This window comes from Ambystoma mexicanum, chromosome 12 (assembly GCF_040938575.1).
Source record: "Ambystoma mexicanum isolate Mex_15411 chromosome 12, UKY_AmexF1_1, whole genome shotgun sequence".
NCBI lineage: Eukaryota > Metazoa > Chordata > Amphibia > Caudata > Ambystomatidae > Ambystoma > Ambystoma mexicanum.
Genome location: NC_090936.1, coordinates 837906232 through 837927253, shown reverse-complemented (window position 1 = coordinate 837927253; position 21022 = coordinate 837906232).

Here is a 21022-nt window from a genome sequence, read left to right as displayed (position 1 = left end):
CTGTTGAAAAAAAAAAGAAGGTATGGGTTGGGCTGTTCTGCAATGTATGTGTGCATGGGTGTCTGAGTATGATGGTAAGGATGTATGTGGTGGTGTGTGATTGTGCATTGGGCAGCTACAGCTAGTTGAGAAGGCTATTCTTGTATTTGTGTGTTAATATACTGGGGTTCAGATGACAGTAGAAAGTAAGCTAGTGGTGAGGAGAAGCACTAATACTGAATCTAATGGTATAGAATTAAAACAGTTCTTTGTTCTGTAATACTTACATTCTAGGGGCTGAGTTATGTCATTTGTGCGCCGAAAAATGGGGATTTTTGCACCATTCTGCCTGTTAATCCCTGTTTAACAAATGGGGATTTGTGGGCAGAATGGTGCACAAATCACCGTATTTCGGTGCACAAATTCCATGAATCAACCCCACAGTGTGTTTAAGTAACAGTAAGAATATTGTGGTGGTATTGTACTTACTCTTTGTGTGTGTGGAATGAGCAGGTTTCTTCTGAGTTGTTGTTTGTAATTCAGATGCTGCTGCATTTCAGGAGAGTGGTCTTCACTGCAATTGTAAAAGAAAGAAGGTGGTAATTTTGTGTGTTTATAGCACTGATGTTAATTTAGACGTTGATTTTTATGTTTTTGTAGTAGTATTCTTGTTTGGTATCTGAACATAGTGTGTGCATGCAGTTTCCTTTGACTATGTGCATCCTTTATATTTTACTTACAATATGTTAGTTCAACATGCTTTGCAAATGAGTAGAATACACAGGGGTCGATTCATGGAAATAATGTGCGCTAAAAATTCCCGCGCAGAGGTGCCAAAACGTGCGAATCGCAGGAAAAGTGCGAAAATCGCACTGCAAGTGCGAAAATCGGAGGGAAACCAGCGCACAGCGATTCATGGAAGTCCGTGCGCGAGAAAAACATTGGATGTGCGCTAAAAATGTGCGCCACGCACGCCGGCGCACAGGTCATCCAACAGCGTGCGCCACGGCCACTGCGAAATCGCACATAGCGCGGCGCACATCACAAAAGTAGGCGGAACACGGGGCGTAAAACTCGAATTGGGGAACAACGCGTGAAAATATGGGCATCACAGGGGAAGTACAGGAGGCAAGTGCGCGGAATGCCCACACGCTCGCCTACAACCCGTATTCATGGAATCGAAAAGGGCAAACCAGCGCACGGTCAAAGACGCGCACAGGGCCGAACAAGTACGCCACAAGAAAGCAGGCGGTAGCGCCCCTGCGACTCAAAAAAATGTGCGCCAAAATGTGCGATAACAAAAAGCACCCATATACAGCCATGATGAATGGGCCATACAGTGGCCCTCTAGGACAAATGAGGTGCAAAGGGGCACCGACAAACACGGACACCCGCTGTGTGAAAAATATCATGTGCGCGTGTTCCTGGGTGCGCGGGAAAATCCACACACGATTGGCCTGGGTACGTGTACTTCGGGGTGCGCGGGAAGTTCCACACGCGATTAGCCTGGGTACGTGCACTACGGGGTGCGCGGGAAGTTCCACACGCGATTGGCCTGGGTAGGTGGGGGTGCGCGGGAAGTCCCACATGCGATTGGCCTGGGTACGTGTACTTCGGGGTGCGCGGGAAGTTCCACACGCGATTGGCCTAGGTAGGTGGGGGTGCGCGGGAAGTTCCACACGCGATTGGCCTGGGTACGTGTACCACGGGGTGTGCGGGAAGTCCCACACGCGATTGGCCTGGGTAGGTGGGGGTGCGCGGGAAGTTCCACACGCGATTGGCCTGGGTACGTGTACTTCGGGGTGCGCGGGAATTGCCACACGCGATTGGCCTGGGTACGTGTATTCCGAGGTACACGGGAAGATTCACACGCAATTTCTGCAGGGTATGTGTATTTCGGTGGTGCCGGGGAATGCTACACGTGATTTGGCCATTGTTCCCTCTACACCCTCCACGGCCCCTGCAGGCAGCCCACACCACAGGGTACTACCCTGCACCCCTGCTCATGTCCCACAGGCAACCCATCCACCATGGCCATGCCCACCAGCCAACCCACATGTCACCTTGCACTACTGATCACCAACACATGTCTCCCATCATCCCCACCCCCCAGCAGTGCAGAGGCAGCCTCCACCAGGCCCCCACTCATATCCAACTCATGTCTCCCTGCACCCCCACCCCCAGCAGTGCAGGGGCAGCCTCCACCAGGCTCCCACACATGTTCCCCTGCATCCCCACCCCCCAGCCACCAGGGGCAGCCTCCACCAGGCCCCCACTCATGTCTAACACCACCCCCACCCCCAGCAGTGTAGGGGCAGCCTCCACCAGGCCCCCACTCATGTCTATCACCACCCCCACCCCCCAGCAGTGCAGGGGCAGCCTCCACCAGGCCCCCACCCATGTCTACCACCACCCCCACCCCCCAGCCACCAGGGGCAGCCTCCACCAGGCCCCCACTCATGTCTACCACCACCCCCATCCACCAGCAGTGCAGGGGAAGCCTCCACCAGGCCCCCACTCATGTCTCCCACACCCCCACCCCCCAGCAGTGCAGGGGCAGCCTCCACCAGGCTCCCACACATGTCCCCCTGCACCCCCACCCCCCAGCCACCAGGGGCAGCCTCCACCAGGCCCCCACTCATGTCCCCTATCACCCCCAAACCCCAGCAGTGCAGGGGCAGCCTCCACCAGGCTCCCACAAATGTCCCCCTGCACCCCCACCCCCCAGCCACCAGGGGCAGCCTCCACCAGGCTCCCACACATGTCCCCCTGCACCCCCACCCCCCAGCCACCAGGGGCAGCCTCCACCAGGCCCCCACTCATGTCTACCACCACTCCCACCCCCCAGCAGTGCAGGGGCAGCCTCCACCATGCTCCCACACATGTCCCCCTGCACTCCCACCCCCCAACCACCAGGGGCAGCCTACACCAGGCTCCCACTCATGTCCCCTATCACCCCCACCCCCTAGCCACCAGGGGCAGCCTCCACCAGGCTCCCACACTTGTCCCCCTGCACCCCCATCCCCCAGCAGTGCAGGGGCAGCCCCCACCAGGCCCCCACACATGTCCCCCTGGACCCCCACCCCCCAGCCACCAGGGGCAGCCTCCACCAGGCCCCCACTCATGTCTCCCATCGCCCCCACCCCCCAGCAGTGCAGGGGCAGCCTCCACCAGGCCCCTACCCATGTCTACCACCACCCCCAGCCACCAGGGCCAGCCTCCACCAGGCTCCCACACATGTCCCCCTGCACCCCCACCCTCCAGGCACCAGGGGCAGCCTCCACCAGGCCCCCACTCATGTCCCCTATCACCCCAACCCCCCAGCAGTGCAGGGGAAGCCTCCGCCAGGCCCCCATTCATGTCTCCCATCACCCCCACCCCCCAGCAGTGCAGGGGGAACCTCCACAAGGTCCCCACCCATGTCTACCACCACCCCCACCCCACAGCCACAAGGGGCAGCCTCCACCAGGCCCCCACTCATGTCCCCTATCACCCCCACCCCCCAGCCACCAGGGGCAGCCTCCACCAGACTCCCACACATGTTTCCCTGCACCCCCACCCCCAGCCACCAGGGGCAGCCTACACCAGGCCCCCACTCATGTCCCCTATCACCCCCACCCCCCAGCAGTGCAGGGGCAGCCTCCACCAGGCCCCCACCCATGTCTACCACCACCCCCACCCCCCAGCCACCAGGGGCAGCCTCCACCAGGCCCCCACTCATGTCCCCTATCACCCCCACCCCCAGCCACCAGGGGCAGCCTCCTCCAGGCTCCCACCCATGTCTCCCATCACCCCCACCACCCAGCAGTGCAGGGGCAGCCTCCACCAGGCTCCCACTCATGTCTCCCATCACCCCCACCCCCAGAAGTGCAGGGGCAGCCTCCACCAGGCCCCCACTCATGTCTCCCATCACCCCCACCCCCCAGCAGTGCAGAGCAGCCTCACCAGGCCCACACTCATGTCACCCATCACCTCCACCCCCCGCAGTGCAGGGGCAGCCTCCACCAGGCCCCCACCCATGTCTACCACCACCCCCACCCCCCAGCCACCAGGGGCAGCCTCCACCAGGCCCCCACTCATGTCCCCTATCACCCCCACCCCCCAGCCACCAGGGGCAGCCTCCACCAGGCTCCCACACATGTCCCCCTACACCCCCATCCCCCAGCCACCAGGGGCAGCCTCCACCCGGCCCCACTCATGTCCCCTATCACCCCCACCCCCCAGCAGTGCAGGGGCAGCCTCCACCAGGCCCCCACTCATGTCTCCCATCACCCCAACCCCCCAGCAGTGCAGGGGCAGCCGCCACCAGGCCCCCACTCATGTCCCCTATCACCCCCACCCCCCAGCCACCAGGGGCAGCCTCCACCAGGCTCCCACACATGTCCCCCTGCACCCCCACCCCCCAGTAGTGCAGGGGCAGCCCCCACCAGGCCCCCACACATGTCCCCCTGCACCCCCACCCCCCAGTCACCACGGGCAGCCTCCACCAGGCCCCCACTCATGTCTCCCATCACCCCCACCCCCAGCAGTGCAGGGGAAACCTCCACCAGGCCCCACCCATGTCTACCACCACCCCCACCCCCCAGCAGTGCAGGGGCAGCCTCCACCAGGCTCCCACACATGTCCCCCTGCGCCCCCACCCTCCAGCCACCAGGGGCAGCCTCCACCAGGCCCCCACTCATGTCTCCTATCACCCCCACCCCCCAGCAGTGCAGGGGCAGCCTCCACCAGGCCCCCACCCATGTCAACCACCACCCCCACCCCCCAGCCACCAGGGGCAGCCTCCACCAGGCTCCCACACATGTCCCCCTGCACCCCCATCCTCCAGCCACCAGGGGCAGCCTCCACCAGGCCCGCACTCATGTCCCCTATCACCCCCACCCCCCAGCAGTGCAGGGGCAGCCTCCACCAGGCCCCCAATCATGTCTACCACCACCCCCACCCCCCAGCAGTGCAGGGGCAGCCTGCACCAGGCCCCCACTCATGTCTCTGTTAGGGAGAATTCTCTGTTTAGGCTGAATTTCCTAACCTAGTGAGTCCCCCAGCAGCTTTGCTGGATTTCTGGAGTTTGTTTTTTTCCATCCTGCCAAGAGTGAGACTCTTTTTCTCCCGCTCTTGGACATGTATGTGTGTAATTCCTTTGAAATGTCAATGTGTTCGATGGGCTATGGGGTCTTTTACTCCATAGGGTCTCGTCTGTTTTTCTATGTGTGTTACACCGCACCCTACGTGCCGTAACACTGGGGCGTCCTAGCGGACCTCCACCATAGACTCCATACTCGGGGACTGACTACTGTCTCCCCGGGCATATAAAGTCACCATTGGCTTTACTAGACCTAAATTTACTAACAGAACTAGTACAAACCATCTTATTGTGGACGTACTAGTAGGGGTAATTCGATTACTCCTGGGTCTGTTTCTCGAGGGGGCACTGTCCCGTCCCCCCTCGTCGAGTTTTGGCTGGTGGCAGTGGAAACTACTTGTTATGTTCGACCCCGGACATAACCCTATGGGATTCGTCCCATTGTCGGAGATTGATACTTTTTCTCGTTAATCTCTAACGTACCACCGATCTACTTATCTTAAATAAGTTCATCGGATGGTATTTTCTGCCAGAACTCGGTTTGTAAAATGGCGTCTGTGTTCGTCTCTGTGACTCCTAAACCAAAGGTTGAGCCCTTTGTTCCACTTTTGGCGGGCCTCTGGACAGAGACCCTCCAAAGTGGTGCCATTCTGTCTGGTTTACCACAGGGGTGTGGGAGGGGGTTTAGGCACCCTGGACCGAGTTGCCTTGCCAACTCCGGTCGCACTCTGGAGTGATTGGCCCAAGTGGTGAGCCTTCCCGCTCACCACTTAGCATGTGTTGATTGACAGCTAGGCTGAATGAATGGGGGTTTTCTGCATAAAAGCAGGGCTTTTGGAACTGGATCTTCAGATCTTCAGGACCTAAGAATCCGGAGAGGGTAACGCTGAGCCGACCTGCATGACGGCACCTCCGGTGGAGCCCTGCGGAACCGACTCACCACTTCCCGACGACAGAGGAGATCTCCCTGCCGGAGAGTCTCTTCCCCTGACTGGTGGGAACAACCAGTCCCCTTTGCTTTTTATTCTCAGGACGCAGTGGTCGAATTGCCCGTGCAGAGCACCTCGGCAACCGGATAGCCACTACCCCTGTACCGCGACCAAAAGGTGGTGCCTTGTGACGGAGCACTCCGCGGCTGGTCTCTTCCCTGGTGGTGCACCGGACTTCACTTTTCTTCGACGACGAGATCATCTCTACTCTTGGCAAAGACCCAACGTGCATCCACCACCAGGAACAACTGCCCCCGCCGGAGCTGCCCTCCACAACAAGGTACCGTGTCCGCCTGGCTTCCCTTTCGATCAGTTTGAGTGAGGTGTCTTAATCCTCTCCGTTCCGTTGGGTCGCCTACAAGCTTTTCTCATTTTATTGTTCTGAACTGGTTCAATCTGCCGATAACAATTTGCTACAAAGACTTGAATGCACCTCCACTAGAGACTTTTTGGGACATCGCGCCTTGCCTCTCTCCGAGTGGGCCTGGCCTCTGAACTTTATGATCTATTGCGATTCTTGCCTTCTTGCCGTGCATTTTAACCGCAAAGTATTGAACCACGTTGATTTCGTAACCTGCCTATCTTTTTCTCACCCATCCTAACTAATATTCAAGTGTCATCTAGGTTGAGGTATACACCTCTGTCTGAAAATAAGTGGTACCGGTAGAACCTAGAGTTGTCGAAGTATTGCTAGGGGGATTGATCGTTTTCCTACTTCGTAGAGTAATTGTGTTTGATTTGTTTGAAGTGAATTTGCCATAGTGTTTTCCATAGATGTTTCGTTATAAATAAATGCCTTAATATCTTTACACTAAGCCTCGTTGCGTGTTTGCTTGTCTTGCTGTGAAGAATTGCCCTATTTTGTATACTCCACATACTGCTCAACTCTTCTTGAGGGAAGTCTGACTGCTCAGCCACATCTACCAAGTGAATCTGTGTGGTACAGACTGCTACCAAGTGAGTTCACCGCCAAACGCCTGTGGTCCTAAATCTTTTGCAGTGGTCCCAGAGGGAACTGCACAGGTTTCCGCCTAACACTGGTGTACAGCGGTGGGATATGTATCGAGTATACAGTTTAGAGTGCTTTTCGACACTGTAGGATAACTAACCACAAAACTTTGCACAAAAAGCAACTTTCAAAAAAACATGTCTACGATGGAAACTTACAGTCAAGTGTCCTTGTCAGGTGAAAATACTGAGAGTCTGCGAGCTCTCTGTAGGCAAGAGAATCTCCCTGTAAGAGGCAAGAAGTTAGAACTAATAGAGAGATTGCTGGTGAACCAAAGTCTGGGTACTGGTTCAGAGGAACCAATCTCTCCAGCGAATGTAGATGACAGTAATGGTTTTGATCTGAATCGTAATTCTGATGATAGCGATAAAGAGGCTGACGAGGACGTAGAGGCTAACGAAACTGTCTCCCTGCTCCTCTACCTGCCTTACCAGCTGTGCCTACGGGGCCCATACCAGGTCCCACAAGTAACCCTGCTTATTTTGAACTTGAAAAAATGAAGCTCGAACTAGAATACAAACGGTTCTTGGCTCAATCTGAATGAAACCAAGAGCTCGAGTTCAGAGGGATGAATGTCCAGGCTGAGCAGAAGCAAGCTGAGTTAAGACTCAGAAAAATAGAACTTAATCACGAGTTAGAGATGAAAAAGTTGTCTATGGAAAATGCTTCTCTCTCCTCTGGTTCCTCTAGGAGCTCCAGTCCCAAAAGACCCCGGATGCCGAAGGAATTAGTGGGTATGTATGAACCGAGATTGGATGTGTTGGATTGGTTGAAACTGTTTGAATACATTCATGGGCTCCAGGACATCACCGGGAATGCTTTGCTTCCCTGGTTGTTCTCTAGGCTCCCTCCTGTTGCGACTGATGTGGTAATGGAGTTGGGGGAGGCGGATAAGACGGATTACGAAAGTGTGAAACTAGCTCTGATAGCTAGATTTGGGAAGACCCCTTCCCAGTATCTTAAGAGGTTTAGAACCCTCAAAAAGCATGATGGTACCCCTTGGGCTACCTGGGTGAGTGAAGGGTTGAAAAACTTAGAGGGATGGATTAAGGGTTACAAAGTGAACACTTATGAGGGTATGAGAAATCTTTGTATGTTGGATTCTATTTATGATGCCTGTTCTCCTGAGCTCAGACAGCACTTGGATGATTCGAAGGAATTGGATTCCAGGGCGCTAGCTAAGGCTGCTGACTTGTGGGTTGCCAACAGGGCTACTCATAAGGATTCTGGGGCAACTCAGAAAAAGGAAGAGGGAAGACAGCCTAAAAAAGACTCAAAAGAGAATTCTAATAACTCACATTTCAAAGAGGGCCCCAAACAAAACCGGAAGGGTAAGCCACTGGGAAAACCACAGCAGAATAGTGTGTCTTCTGGTGCCAAACCGGAAGGAGGTCAGAACAAGCCACCATTCCAGAAAGCATTCGGTAAATGCTTTGTTTGTGGCTCGACTGATCACGTGAAAGGAGATCCCAGATGTAAGGGTAAACCTTCAGGGGTCCAGCTTGTCTCCTTAGCCTTCGCTCCAGAGGAGGAAGTCCAAATGGCAAGTGGAAACTTTCTACTGCTGGCTGGCGAACCCATTGGAGTCTCAGCCAGCGTTTCTTTAGTATCTCTGGGGTTGTGGGAACAACAGAATTTAGATGTCTATAATTCTATCCCCGATAATACTAAAGAGTATTATAAGGACAGTGTCCAGGTGAATGGTCAGGAGACTCCTGTCATTAGGGACACTGGGGCCAGCATAACTGTGGTGGATAAATCATTTTTTCAGGCTGAGGATGTTGCTAAGGCACCCAAACGCCTCACCAAGCTAGCTGGAGGGCCTGTGCAGATGCTTCCTCAATTACCAGTTCTCATCCAGTGTAACGACATGACTGTGAAGATACCTGTCAGCATACAGAGTGAGGTACCAGGACGCGTACTGTTGGGTAACGATTTGAAAACTCTCGGAGTTGTATCGCATACGCCCAGACCTCCTAGTAAACGGTTACAGGAGCTAACCAGACCCGCAAGAGAGAGGACCATGCGCGGTACTCTCCAGGAGATGATGAAGAAAGAAATCACTCCTGCTCCACTGGAATTGTTGGCCGCTGTCTCCAAGAAATCAGAAGCGAAAGGGAAACCTAAGACTTCTATCCCAAAACCAGCCGCCAGCATTCCAGTGCAGCCGACACGGACTTCCCCGCGGTTGTCCAAAGTCACACCCGTAACTCCACCTCCAGACGCGGCTGAGAGGGAGGTACAACCCTGCGTGGTAGAATTAGACTCTGAGGAAGAGCTAATGGAAGGCCAGGAACTCATTGGAGATCTGGATCCTGTTGACCATCCTGAGCTGCAGTCTTTACTGGCAGAAGGTGGACCCAGCAGGGCAGACTTCAGTAAGGGACAGAGAGAATGTCCAACTCTGGAAGGTCTTCGTCACCAGGCAGAAGCTCAGGCTGAAGGGCAAGAGCCTGGGAAATACAGGTTGCACTGGGAAGATGGCCTCTTCTACAGTGAACCGACCGAGTCTGCACCTGGAGACTACAAACGACTTGTAGTACCCCAGGAGAACAGACCACAGTTCTTGCAGTTAGCCCACGAGATTCCTTTGGATGGTCACTTGAGTTTCAAGAAGACTAAGGAAAGGCTCTCTCTCTATTTCTACTGGCCAAAGATGGGGGCCGAAGTAGAAAAACACTGCAGGAGCTGCCACACCTGCCAGACCTCTGGTTAGGTTGGCTCCAAGAATGTGGCACCTTTAGTGCCTCTCCCAGTTGTGGGAGTCCCATTTGAGAGAGTAGGGATTGACATTGTTGGTCCCCTTGATCTTCCAACCGCCTCAGGCAACAGGTTTATACTTGTTGTAGTAGACCATGCTACTAGGTATCCTGAGGCAATTCCTATGAGGACTGTTACAGCTCCCGCTGTGGCTAAGGCCCTCCTTGGTATTTTTACTAGGGTCGGGTTTCCTAAGGAAGTAATCTCTGACAGGGGGTCAAACTTTATGTCCCACTACATGAAAGCCATGTGGAAAACCTGTGGAGTTACTTACAAGTTCTCAACCGCTTACCACCCACAAACCAATGGGTTGGTAGAACGGTTCAACCGAACCATGAAGAGCATGATAGGTGCTTTAGAGGAACCCCTTAAGCGTAAGTGGGACCTTCAACTGCCATGCCTTCTCTTTGCTTATAGAGAAGTCCCTCAGGAGGGAGTAGGTTACTCTCCCTTCGAACTACTCTATGGTCATCCCATCAGAGGTCCATTGGCCCTGATTAAGGAGGGGTTGGAGAGTGCTCCTTCCCCCACGCCAGTCAGAGTGACTGACTACGTGATAGGTCTCCGGAGGAGAATGTCACACATGATGACGGAAGCAAGCGATAACTTGAAAGCTGGACAAGCATTGGTCAAGCACTGGCATGATCAAAAGGCTAACATGGTTGAGTTCGCTCAAGACCAGCTCGTTCTCGTTATGATCCCAACAAGGCAGAGGGCCTTGCAAGATAAGTGGATGGGACCCTACCGAGTAGTGGGTAAACTCGGAGAGGTTAACTATCTGGTGGACCTGGGCAATCCCAAGGAGGCTCCGACAGTCTTTCACACCAACCTACTTAAAGCGTATCTCTCGTGACCTGATGTAGGAGCGTTGCTTCTAGCATCATCCGAGGAAGAAGAAGAGAGTGAAGCTCTTCCGGATCTCCTCAGAGGCTTACCTTTAGATGAAAAAATTGAAGGAGTGTATCTCTCCTCCAATCTGACACCCGAGCAACAAGAAGAGTGCAAATCTATGTTGAATCAATTTGCCTCTCTGTTCTCGCTTTCACCAGGCTTGACCCCTTGGGGCCAGCACGACATACTCACTGGTGACCGTCTGCCTGTCAAAAGCAGAGGATACCGCATGTCAGAAAACGTATGAACCCACATCAAAGGTGAGGTCAGCAAGATGCTCGATCTCGGGGTAATAGAGCCCTCTACTAGTCCATGGTCTAGCCCAGTTGTGTTAGTACCAATGGCTGGATCTAAAGAACTTAGATTCTGTGTGGATTATAGAGCTCTTAATGCAGTCATCAAGACTGATGCCCACCCTTTGCCAAGAACAGATGAGTTGGTGGATAAACTTGGCGCCGCCAAGTTCCTCAGCACATTTGACTTGACGTCAGGCTATTGGCAAATAGCCCTGACAGACCATGCCAAGGAGAAAACTGCATTTTCTACCCCCGTTGGCTTATACCAGTTTAAGGTAATGCCTTTCGGATTGAAGAATGCACCTGCTACGTTTCAACGGATGGTAAACCAGGTTCTGAATGGGATGGAGGACTTCTGCATGGCATACTTGGATGACATCGCAGTGTTCAGCAATTCCTGGGAAGAACATGTAACCCACCTGAGAGATGTTTTGCAGGCTCTTGGACGAGCCAATCTGACCATAAAGGCGAGCAAATGCCAAATTGGACAGAGTAAGGTAGTCTATCTTGGGCATGGGGTAGGCGGTGGTGAAATAAGGCCTTTGCTCAGTAAAATTGAAGCTGTGCAAAATTGGACAACACCGACTACTCAAACCCAGGTGAGAGCCTTCCTAGGCCTCACTGGGCATTACAGGAATTTCATAGAGAACTATGGGACCATAGCTTCTCCACTGAATGTCATCTCCTCGCCCAAATTTCCTAAAAGGGTTAAATGGAACGAGGAGTGCAATCAGGCTTTTGAAAACCTGAAAAAGGCTCTTTGCCAAGCCCCAATACTCAGAGCTCCTGATTACCGCCAACACTTCATTGTGCAGACAGATGCTTCCAATGTAGGTATAGGTGGCGTACTCAGTCAACTGGATGGGAAAGGTAGGGAGCACCCCGTTTGCTTCATCAGCCGCAAGCTGAAGGATCCTGAAAAAAGGTGGGCAACAATCGAAAGTGAGTGTTTTGCTATCGTGTGGGCTCTGAAGAAGTTTAGGCCGTACTTGTATGGTTCTACTTTTGTCATTCAGACTGACCACCAACCCTTGAGATGGTTAATGCAAATGAAAGGGGAAAACCCAAAACTCTTGAGATGGTCGATCTGCCTGCAAGGGTTTGATTTCACCATTGAGCACAGGTCAGGATGTCACCACCAAAATGCTGATGGTCTCTCTAGGATGTATGTCATCGACTAGAGGTATGAGATTCATCCAGGAGTGGATTAAATCCTCCTGTCCCTTAGTCTGGGGGGGGCGAGTGTTAGGGAGAATTCTCTGTTTAGGCTGACTTTCCTAACCTAGTGAGTCCCCCAGCAGCTTTGCTGGATTTCTGGAGTTTGTTTTTTTCCATCCTGCCAAGAGTGAGACTCTTTTTCTCCCACTCTTGGACATGTATGTGTGTAATTCCTTTGAAATGTCAATGTGTTCGATGGGCTATGTGGTCTTTTACTCCATAGGGTCTCATCTGTTTTTCTATGTGTGTTACACCGCACCCTACGTGCCGTAACACTGGGGCGTCCTAGCGGACCTCCACCATAGACTCCATACCCGGGGACTGACTACTGTCTCCCCGGGCATGTAAAGTCACCATTGGCTTTACTAGACCTAAATTTACTAACAGAACTAGTAAAAACCATCTTATTGTGGACGTACTAGTAGGGGTAATTCGATTACTCTTGGGTCTGTTACTCCAGGGGGCACTGTCCCGTCCCCCCTCGTCGAGTTTTGGCTGGTGGCAGTGGAAACTACTTGTTATGTTCGACCCCGAACATAACCCTATGGGATTCGTCCCATTGTTGGAGATTGATACTTTTTCTCGTTAATCTCTAACGTACCACCGATCTACTTATCTTAAATAAGTTTATCGGATGGTATTTTCTGCCAGAACTCGGTTTGTAAAATGGCGTCTGTGTTCGTCTCTGTGACTCCTAAACCAAAGGTTGAGCCCTTTGTTCCACTTTTGGCGGGCCTCTGGACAGAGACCCTCCAAAGTGGTGCCATTCTGTCTGGGTTACCAAAGGGGGGTGGGAGGGGGTTTAGGCACCCTGGACCGAGTTGCCTTGCCAACTCCGGTCGCACTCTGGAGTGATTGGCCCAAGTGGTGAGCCTTCCCGCTCACCACTTAGCATGTGTTGATTGACAGCTAGGCTGAATGAATGGGGGTTTTCTGCATAAAAGCAGGGCTTTTGGGACTGGATCTTCAGAAGTCGCCACAGGACCTAAGAATCCGACGAGGGTAACGCTGAGCCGACCTGCACGACGACACCTCCGGTGGTGCCCTGCGGAACCGACTCACCACTTCCCGACGACAGATGAGATCTCCCTGCCGGAGAGTCTCTTCCCCTGACTGGTGGGAACAACCAGTCCCCTTTGCTTTTTATTCGCCTCAGGACGCAGTGGTCGAATTGCCCGTGCAGAGCACCTCGGCAACCGGATAGCCACTACCCCTGTACTGCGACCAAAAGGTGGTGCCTTGTGACGGAGCACTCCGCGGCTGGTCTCTTCCCTGGTGGTGCACCGGACTTCACTTTTCTTCGACGACGAGATCATCACTACTCTTGGCAAAGACCCGACGTGTATCCACCACCAGGAACAACTGCCCCCGTCGGAGCTGCCCTCCACAACAAGGTACCGTGTCCGCAGGGCTTCCCTTTCGATCGGTTCGAGTGAGGTGTCTTAATCCTCTCCGTTCCGTTGGGTCGCCTACAAGCTTTTCTCATTTTATTGTTCTGAACTGGTTCAATCTGCCGATAGCAATTTGCTACAAAGACTTGAATGCACCTCCACGAGAGACTTTTTGGGACATCGCGCCTTGCCTCTCTCCGATTGGGCCTGGCCTCTGAACTTTATGATCTATTGTGATTCTTGCCTTCTTGCCGTGCGTTTTAACCGCAAAGTATTGAACCACGTTGATTTTGTAACCTGCCTATCTTTTTCTCTCCCGTCCTAACTAATATTCGAGTGTCATCTAGGTTGAGGTATACACCTCTGTCTGAAAATAAGTGGTACCGGTAGAACCTAGAGTTGTCGAAGTATTGCTAGGGGGATTGATCGTTTTCCTACTTCGTAGAGTAATTGTGTTTGATTTGTTTGCCGTGAATTTGCCATAGTGTTTTCCATAGATGTTTCGTTATAAATAAATGCCTTAATATCTTTACACTAAGCCTCGCTGCGTGTTTGCTTGTCTTGCTGTGAAGAATTGCCCTATTTTGTATACTCCACATACTGCTCAACTCTTCTTGAGGGAAGTCTGGCTGCTCAGCCACAGCTACCAAGTGAATCTGTGTGGTACAGACTGCTACCAAGTGGGTTCACCGCCAAACGCCTGTGGTCCTAAATCTTTTGCAGTGGTCCCAGAGGGAACTGCACAGGTTTCCGCCTAACAGTCTCCCATCACCCCCACCCCCCAGCAGTGCAGGGGCAGCCTCCACCAGGCCCCCAATCATGTCCCCTATCACCCCCACCCCCCAGCCACCAGGGGCAGCCTCCACCAGGCCCCCACTCATGTCTCCCATCACCCCCACCCCCCAGCAGTGCAGGGGCAGCCTCCACCAGGCCCCCACCCATGTCTACCACCACCCCCACCCCCGGGCCACCAGGGACAGCCTCGACCAGGCTCCCACACATGTCCCCCTGCACCCCCACCCTCCAGCCACCAGGGGCAACCTCCACCAGGCCCCCACTCATGTCCCCTATCACCCCCACCCCCCAGCAGTGCAAGGGCAGCCTCCACCAGGCCCCCACACATGTCTACCACCACCCCCACCCCCCAGCAGTGCAGGGGCAGCCTCCACCAGGCTCCCACACATGTCCCCCTGCACCCTCACCCCCAGCCACCAGGGGCAGGCTCCACCAGGCCCCCACTCATGTCTTCCACCACCCCCACCCCCCAGCAGTGCAGGGGCAGCCTCCACCAGGCCCCCACTCATGTCTACCACCACCCCCACCCCCCAGCCACCAGGGGCAGCCTCCACCAGGCCCCCACTCATGTCCCCTATCACCCCCACCCCCCAGCAGTGCAGGGGCAGCCTCCACCAGGCCCCCACTCATGTCTCCCATCACCCTCACCCCCCAGCAGTGCAGGGGCAGCCTCCACCAGGCCCCCACTCATGTCCCCTATCACCCCCACCCCCCAGCCACCAGGGGCAGCCTCCACCAGGCTCCCACACATGTCCCCTGCACCCCCACCCCCAGCCACCAGGGGCAGCCTCCACCAGGCTCCCACACATGTCCCCCTGCACCCCCACCCCCCAGCCACCAGGGGCAGCCTCCACCAGGCCCCCACTCATGTCTACCACCACCCCCACCCCCCAGCAGTGCAGGGGCAGCCTCCACCAGGCCCCCACCCATGTCTCCCATCACCCCCACCCCCGGCCACCAGGGGCAGCCTCCACCAGGCCCCCACTCATGTCTCCCATCACCCCCACCCCCTAGCCATGCGATTGGCCTGGGTACGTGTACTTCGGGGTGTGCAGGAAGTTCCCCACGCAATTGGCCTGGGTACGTTTACTACGGGGTGCACGGGAAGTCCCACACGCGATTAGCATGGGTACGTGTACTTCGGCGTGCGCGTGAACTTCCACGCGCGATTGGCCTGGGTACGTGTACTTCGGGGTGCACGGGAAGTCCCACACGCGATTGGCCTGGGTAAGTGTACTACGGGGTGTGCGTGAACTTCCACACGCGACTGGGCCTGGGAGAGCGTGCTACGTGTATTCCTGGGGTGGGCGGGAAGATTCACACGTTCGCCTACGACGTGCCGAACAATAAATGGTCCAATCCTGAGACACGTACACCAGCCTGAAGCAGGCGTACGTCGACCCGCGCAGCATAAAAGTGCGCGCAAACAACAAACAAGCTCATACGCCAGGATGAATATACCATTCCTAGCAGCAGTGGCCGTGGGTTACCAAAGGAGGAGGAGGCGGATAGTGAGGGCCCGAATTTTCACTCCCAGAACCAGCCTTTTTGGGATGCCTAATGACCAGGTGTATGGGAGGTACAGGTTTCCCCCACACATAATACTGGACCTGGTCAGTGAGTGGGAGGATGACCTCACATCACCCACCCTGTGTTCCCAAGCACTAAGCCCCCTGGAGAAGGTCCTCAATGTACTGCACTTCTTGGCCACAGGATCATTTCAGCGGACAAGTGCCATAGTGGGTGGGGTGTCACAGGCCACGCAGTCACGCTGCCTACATCAGGTCTTGAACATCATCACTGCACGCCCATCAGTCCGTAGGCACATATACCTGCCCAGGACACCTGCAGAAAGGCAGGCTGCCACCCTCGATTTCTACGGTGTGGCACAATTCCCAAAAGTGCTAGGTGCCATTGACTGCACCCATGTGGCACTACGTCCCCCCAGGGCATCTGAGCACATCTATAGGAACCGCAAGCACTGGCATTCCATCAACGTGCAGGTAGTATGTAATGCTAAGGGAATCATCACCTCAGTATATGCCAACTATCCAGGGTCCACCCACGACAACTTAATTTACCGAATGTCTACCCTAAGCCGGGACCTAGAAGCTGGGCGGCATGGCGATACATGGCTGCTTGGTGAGTATGAATGCCACTGCACATGCATGCATGTCAGATGCAGAGTTATGGTACTACCCCACTAATGATACCCATCACCTCCTCACCAGGGGACAGTGACTACCCTCTGAGCACCCACATGATGACGCCATTCGGAACCCCATCACGCCTCCAGAGGTAAGATACAACACAGTCCATATTGCAACCCGGGGCATAGTGGAGCGCACATTCGGAGTGCTCAAGTCACGCTTTCGCTCCCTTGACCGTTCTAGCGGGCAGCTGTTATATGCGCCCCCAGTAGTGTGCAGGATCATAGTGGCAACATGTGTCCTGCACAATGTTGCAACACGCCGTGGCCTGGCTGTGGACATGGTGGTGCCCCCACATCCCTAACCACATGCACGGCCACTGCGCATGGGAGGGGAGAGGGCATGGGGTGAGTCAGCCCGTGCGCAGCTGGTGGCTAATTACTTCACATAGAAATCACACCCCAGTGGAGTGCACTCAGGCCTGGCACATACCATCTGATAAGCAATGATGACTCAACCTGACAATTAAGACGAACAAAGGGACTGTCAACTGTCAGAACCATAGCAGCCTGAGATTGTTCATGTGGAAGTGCCACAATGTGTGCATCCCTACCTACACAAACACCACCAATGCAGTGTCATGAAAAGACACTTCCATGCTGCAGAAATGAATACCCACTCGCAAAAAACTACATGAAAACAGTGCCATGTCACCCACCCCCTCCCCGGCACGGCCACACAACACACCATGGCATGTCATGCAATGTGAGAGGAAAGAAATTAATCCCCACAACATGCCCCAAGTGTCACCAGCTACAGTGTCCCTAATGGAAACATGTCTACACATGAAATGCTCACAGTAATGCAGGACCTACAACCTACATTACCAAATACTTACCAAGAATACAAATCACCTACACAGCCTCCAACCTACCTTAAACATGACATTACAGACCTAAAAATTAGCTAGCCTCACCACCTGATGATGACAGCCCTCCGAACACTTCCAAGTATACAGTGTTAGCGCCACGCAAGAGTGTAGGTGCACTGCTTACAACATGGACTCCAGTTCCAAGGTGGACCGCATTGTGAAGACATGAGGAATGGACCTGCAAATATGGAGGATGAGATGGATGCAGAGGCACATATCAATACACCATGCAGTGTACAATACAACAACAATATGCACTATGAATGTATACACAGTATTGACTGCAGACTGCCCACACAGCTCATGGGAGTCCAATGTCACCATGTACGTCAATGTCACTTTGGCACACCCTTTGCAAGCCCATGGAAACGGGAAGCAAGAGGGGTGTGTGTGACAAAAACCCAAGCATCTGACCCAAATCCATGACAAGCCTGCATGTGCCCAGCCACAATGCAGCGTATGCCCACGGGAGCCACACAAGGCAACACACTGTCCCAAAAAAAAAAAAAAATGCCCATTAATGGGCCCGGGGGTGTGGGGGAGGCCACCCAGGAGGTCCGAGGACAGGGTGCACACCAAAACCCACCCGTGTGGATCTTGCGGAAAAAAAAACACCTCCATGGGCTCATGGCCTACACGGCACCCTATTGTGGGAGTATCACTGCTGTCGCTATCCTCACCCTCTGCAGCTGCATCAGGAGGTGGTGGCACTATGGGAGGCAGCCCACGCAAAGCCCTAGTCTTTTCCTCCATGGCTGCAAGCATGCAGGTGTGGTAGGTCTCGTTCTGGAGGATAAGTGTGCGGACGTCCCCATGCAACAACTCACGGGATGCCCGGACCTCCGCCCTAGTTGCCTGCATCTCAGCTGAGAGCGTACGGGTGAGACGCTCCAGCTGCTGTTCTGTCCTTCGGTTTGTTGAAGCCTCAAGCTCAACAAGAGTCGTCCTGAGGTGAAGGAGTTCCAGCCTCAGGGCTTCCCTGTGGCCCTGGGACTCTATGGAAATGGCTTCCTGCAGAGTCGCCAGTGCCGCCCGCCTGTCCCTGTCGGACGCCAACATGTCCTCCCTGTGTGACTGGCAGATGGAGTCGGTTGCCTGCTGTAGTCGCTCCATCAGCCTTTCGGGGGGACAATGGAAGTGGCCACCCTATCCATGGCCTGAGCCATCATCTCTGATGATGCTGCCTGTTGGGTTGCCATAACGTAAATGGATTGCTACCATGCGGTATTGCCAGGTGGCGTACGGCCACCACGTCGGCGTGCACCACACCTGTCTGGGGCAAGGCGAACTGCGCCTTGCTGTGCCGGCACTGCCTGAGGCTGCAGGACTGCATTCCCCCTCTGATCTGCTGGCCCAGGAACAGGATCAGATGTCGCGGAGTGTGACCCTGCATCCGTAACCACCAAAGGTGTACCTGCCAACAATGACAAACCCATTGAGGGTTCTAACCCTGGTGCAGGTGGGTCGGACAGAACAGAATCCCTCCCAGGAACACTCACCTGCGACGGCACGTAGGTCTCATCATCCGAATCAACACCTGAATACAGCTCGGGGGAGGTGCAGCCAGGGACACCCCTTGAGAGCACGACCTGCAGCAGTTGTGGGTTCTCACCCACCAACACACCACGTCCCTCACTGGTGGTCGGTCGGCCCTCAGACCCCTCCTGGGTCTGCACCATCTCCACAACCCCAGCAGTATCAAGTGCGTTTTCCCCTGCAAATACATAAAAGAAAACAAATGGAAACAGGGATTAGCACTATGGCACACAATTAGGGCTGAGAGGCTACAGAAACAGTACTTGATTGACACATGTCCCACATGACTAAAACACTCCCATGCATGCACCGTCACTGCGTGTGATGGGGAGGCAGATGGCACACATTGAAGACACCAAGATGGAAGATGAACTCATTTGCTGCATGCTGCCTAGCAGTGGCATCACACATTGGCCAGTGATTGGCAGGTCAAATACACATGCCATCACACAGATGGCATGTACCCTAGCCATGAAGTGAAGAGGGAGAGGAGGTCACCAATTGTTCATTCAGTCCAGTTTGCTCATATAATTGATTATTTTCATTGTAATGGTTCAAATGTTTAACCTGCAGCTGCCAGTCAAAAATGGTCCTATAGCACAGGGACATGTCTAAACTAATCATGTCCAGGAAACTGAGCCAGTCCACTGTACCATAGCCATGTCAGACATGTGACAATAGGACTGAGAAATCCAGAGTAAAAGTGGTGGTATGCAAACAATCTGCCTGAATAAACAGAGGTAAATAAGCAACAGTGTTGTGGCAAGATGACACTCCAAGGGCAACTGGCGTGGTGTTGGGCTGGATGTCTAATGTTGGCCGAAGGGATGCTGCTATACCCAAATGCTGGTGCCAAGAATGTTTAGGAAGAGGCACATGGGTGACCCAAACCACTCAGGCACACACACCCTCCCCTGGCACCCAAACAGAAGCCCTCCCACACACACCATGCACATGGATGACACACACATGCATGTGCACTCACCGGACAATGCCTCGTAATCTGCCAGTTCTCCCACGCCTTGGATCTGTTCCTCCGTGACGTAGGTCCCAGCAACCTGCTCATGTGGAGTGAGTTCTATGTCGTCTGCTGGAAACCCACCTCCAGTCACTAGAGTTGCGGCATGACTTGAGGCCAGCTTATTCTTTGCCCTGCTCTTCAGGTAATTCCAGCGCTTGTAGCATTCATTAGCTGTGCGCCTCGCGCTTCCAAGGGCACTTATGATGTCCGCAATGGTCTGCCAGTGTGCCTGACGTTGTGCAGGTGTGGTCTTGGATCCTGCAACAATCACCATTTCGCGGTCATGTGTGGACACATACTCTACAAGTGCATTCAGTTCGGCCTCATTGAAGCTGGGCTTCCTTGACGGGCCGGACTGTGTAGCCGTGTCTGGGGCATCAGCCTCTACTGGACGAGCACTCTTCCTCTTCCGCTTGGAAGGTGGTGGGTATCCTGAGTGTCCTACGCCACTCTGGACACTAGGGGCAGGAGCGTGGGATTGCACACTCAGCATGGGAGTTGGTGCAGGCATTAGCTCAAGTGTGATGGTGTCAGGGGGAATGTCAGCATGATTGACTTGGACCGACACTGTCCTGGATGGGTGTGTGAGAGGTGGGGTGGATGGAACCGCAGCTGCCCCTGCAGCCTCCCCAGCCTGCCTACGCGGGGCAGCAGATGACCTAGCTGCCCCTGATCCACGTGGCCTGATGACACCAACGTTCATCGGCGCACGTGGCTTAGACCTGCTGACCTGGAAGTCAGCCATGGAGTCACCCTGTGCCAGGTCAGGTTCCACAGTGGGCTGGTCCAACAAGGGCTGAGCATGGATGGTGTCAGCCAGGGTAACCTCAACCAGGGGTGGGGGGGCATGGGTGTCCCAAACTGCTCCTCCACACATGGGGGGCTAGGGGCACCCTGCAAGTCACGGCCACGTCCCCTACTGGATGCACCACGGCCACCACTTGGGGCTCGGCCACCTTTGCCACCCTTACGG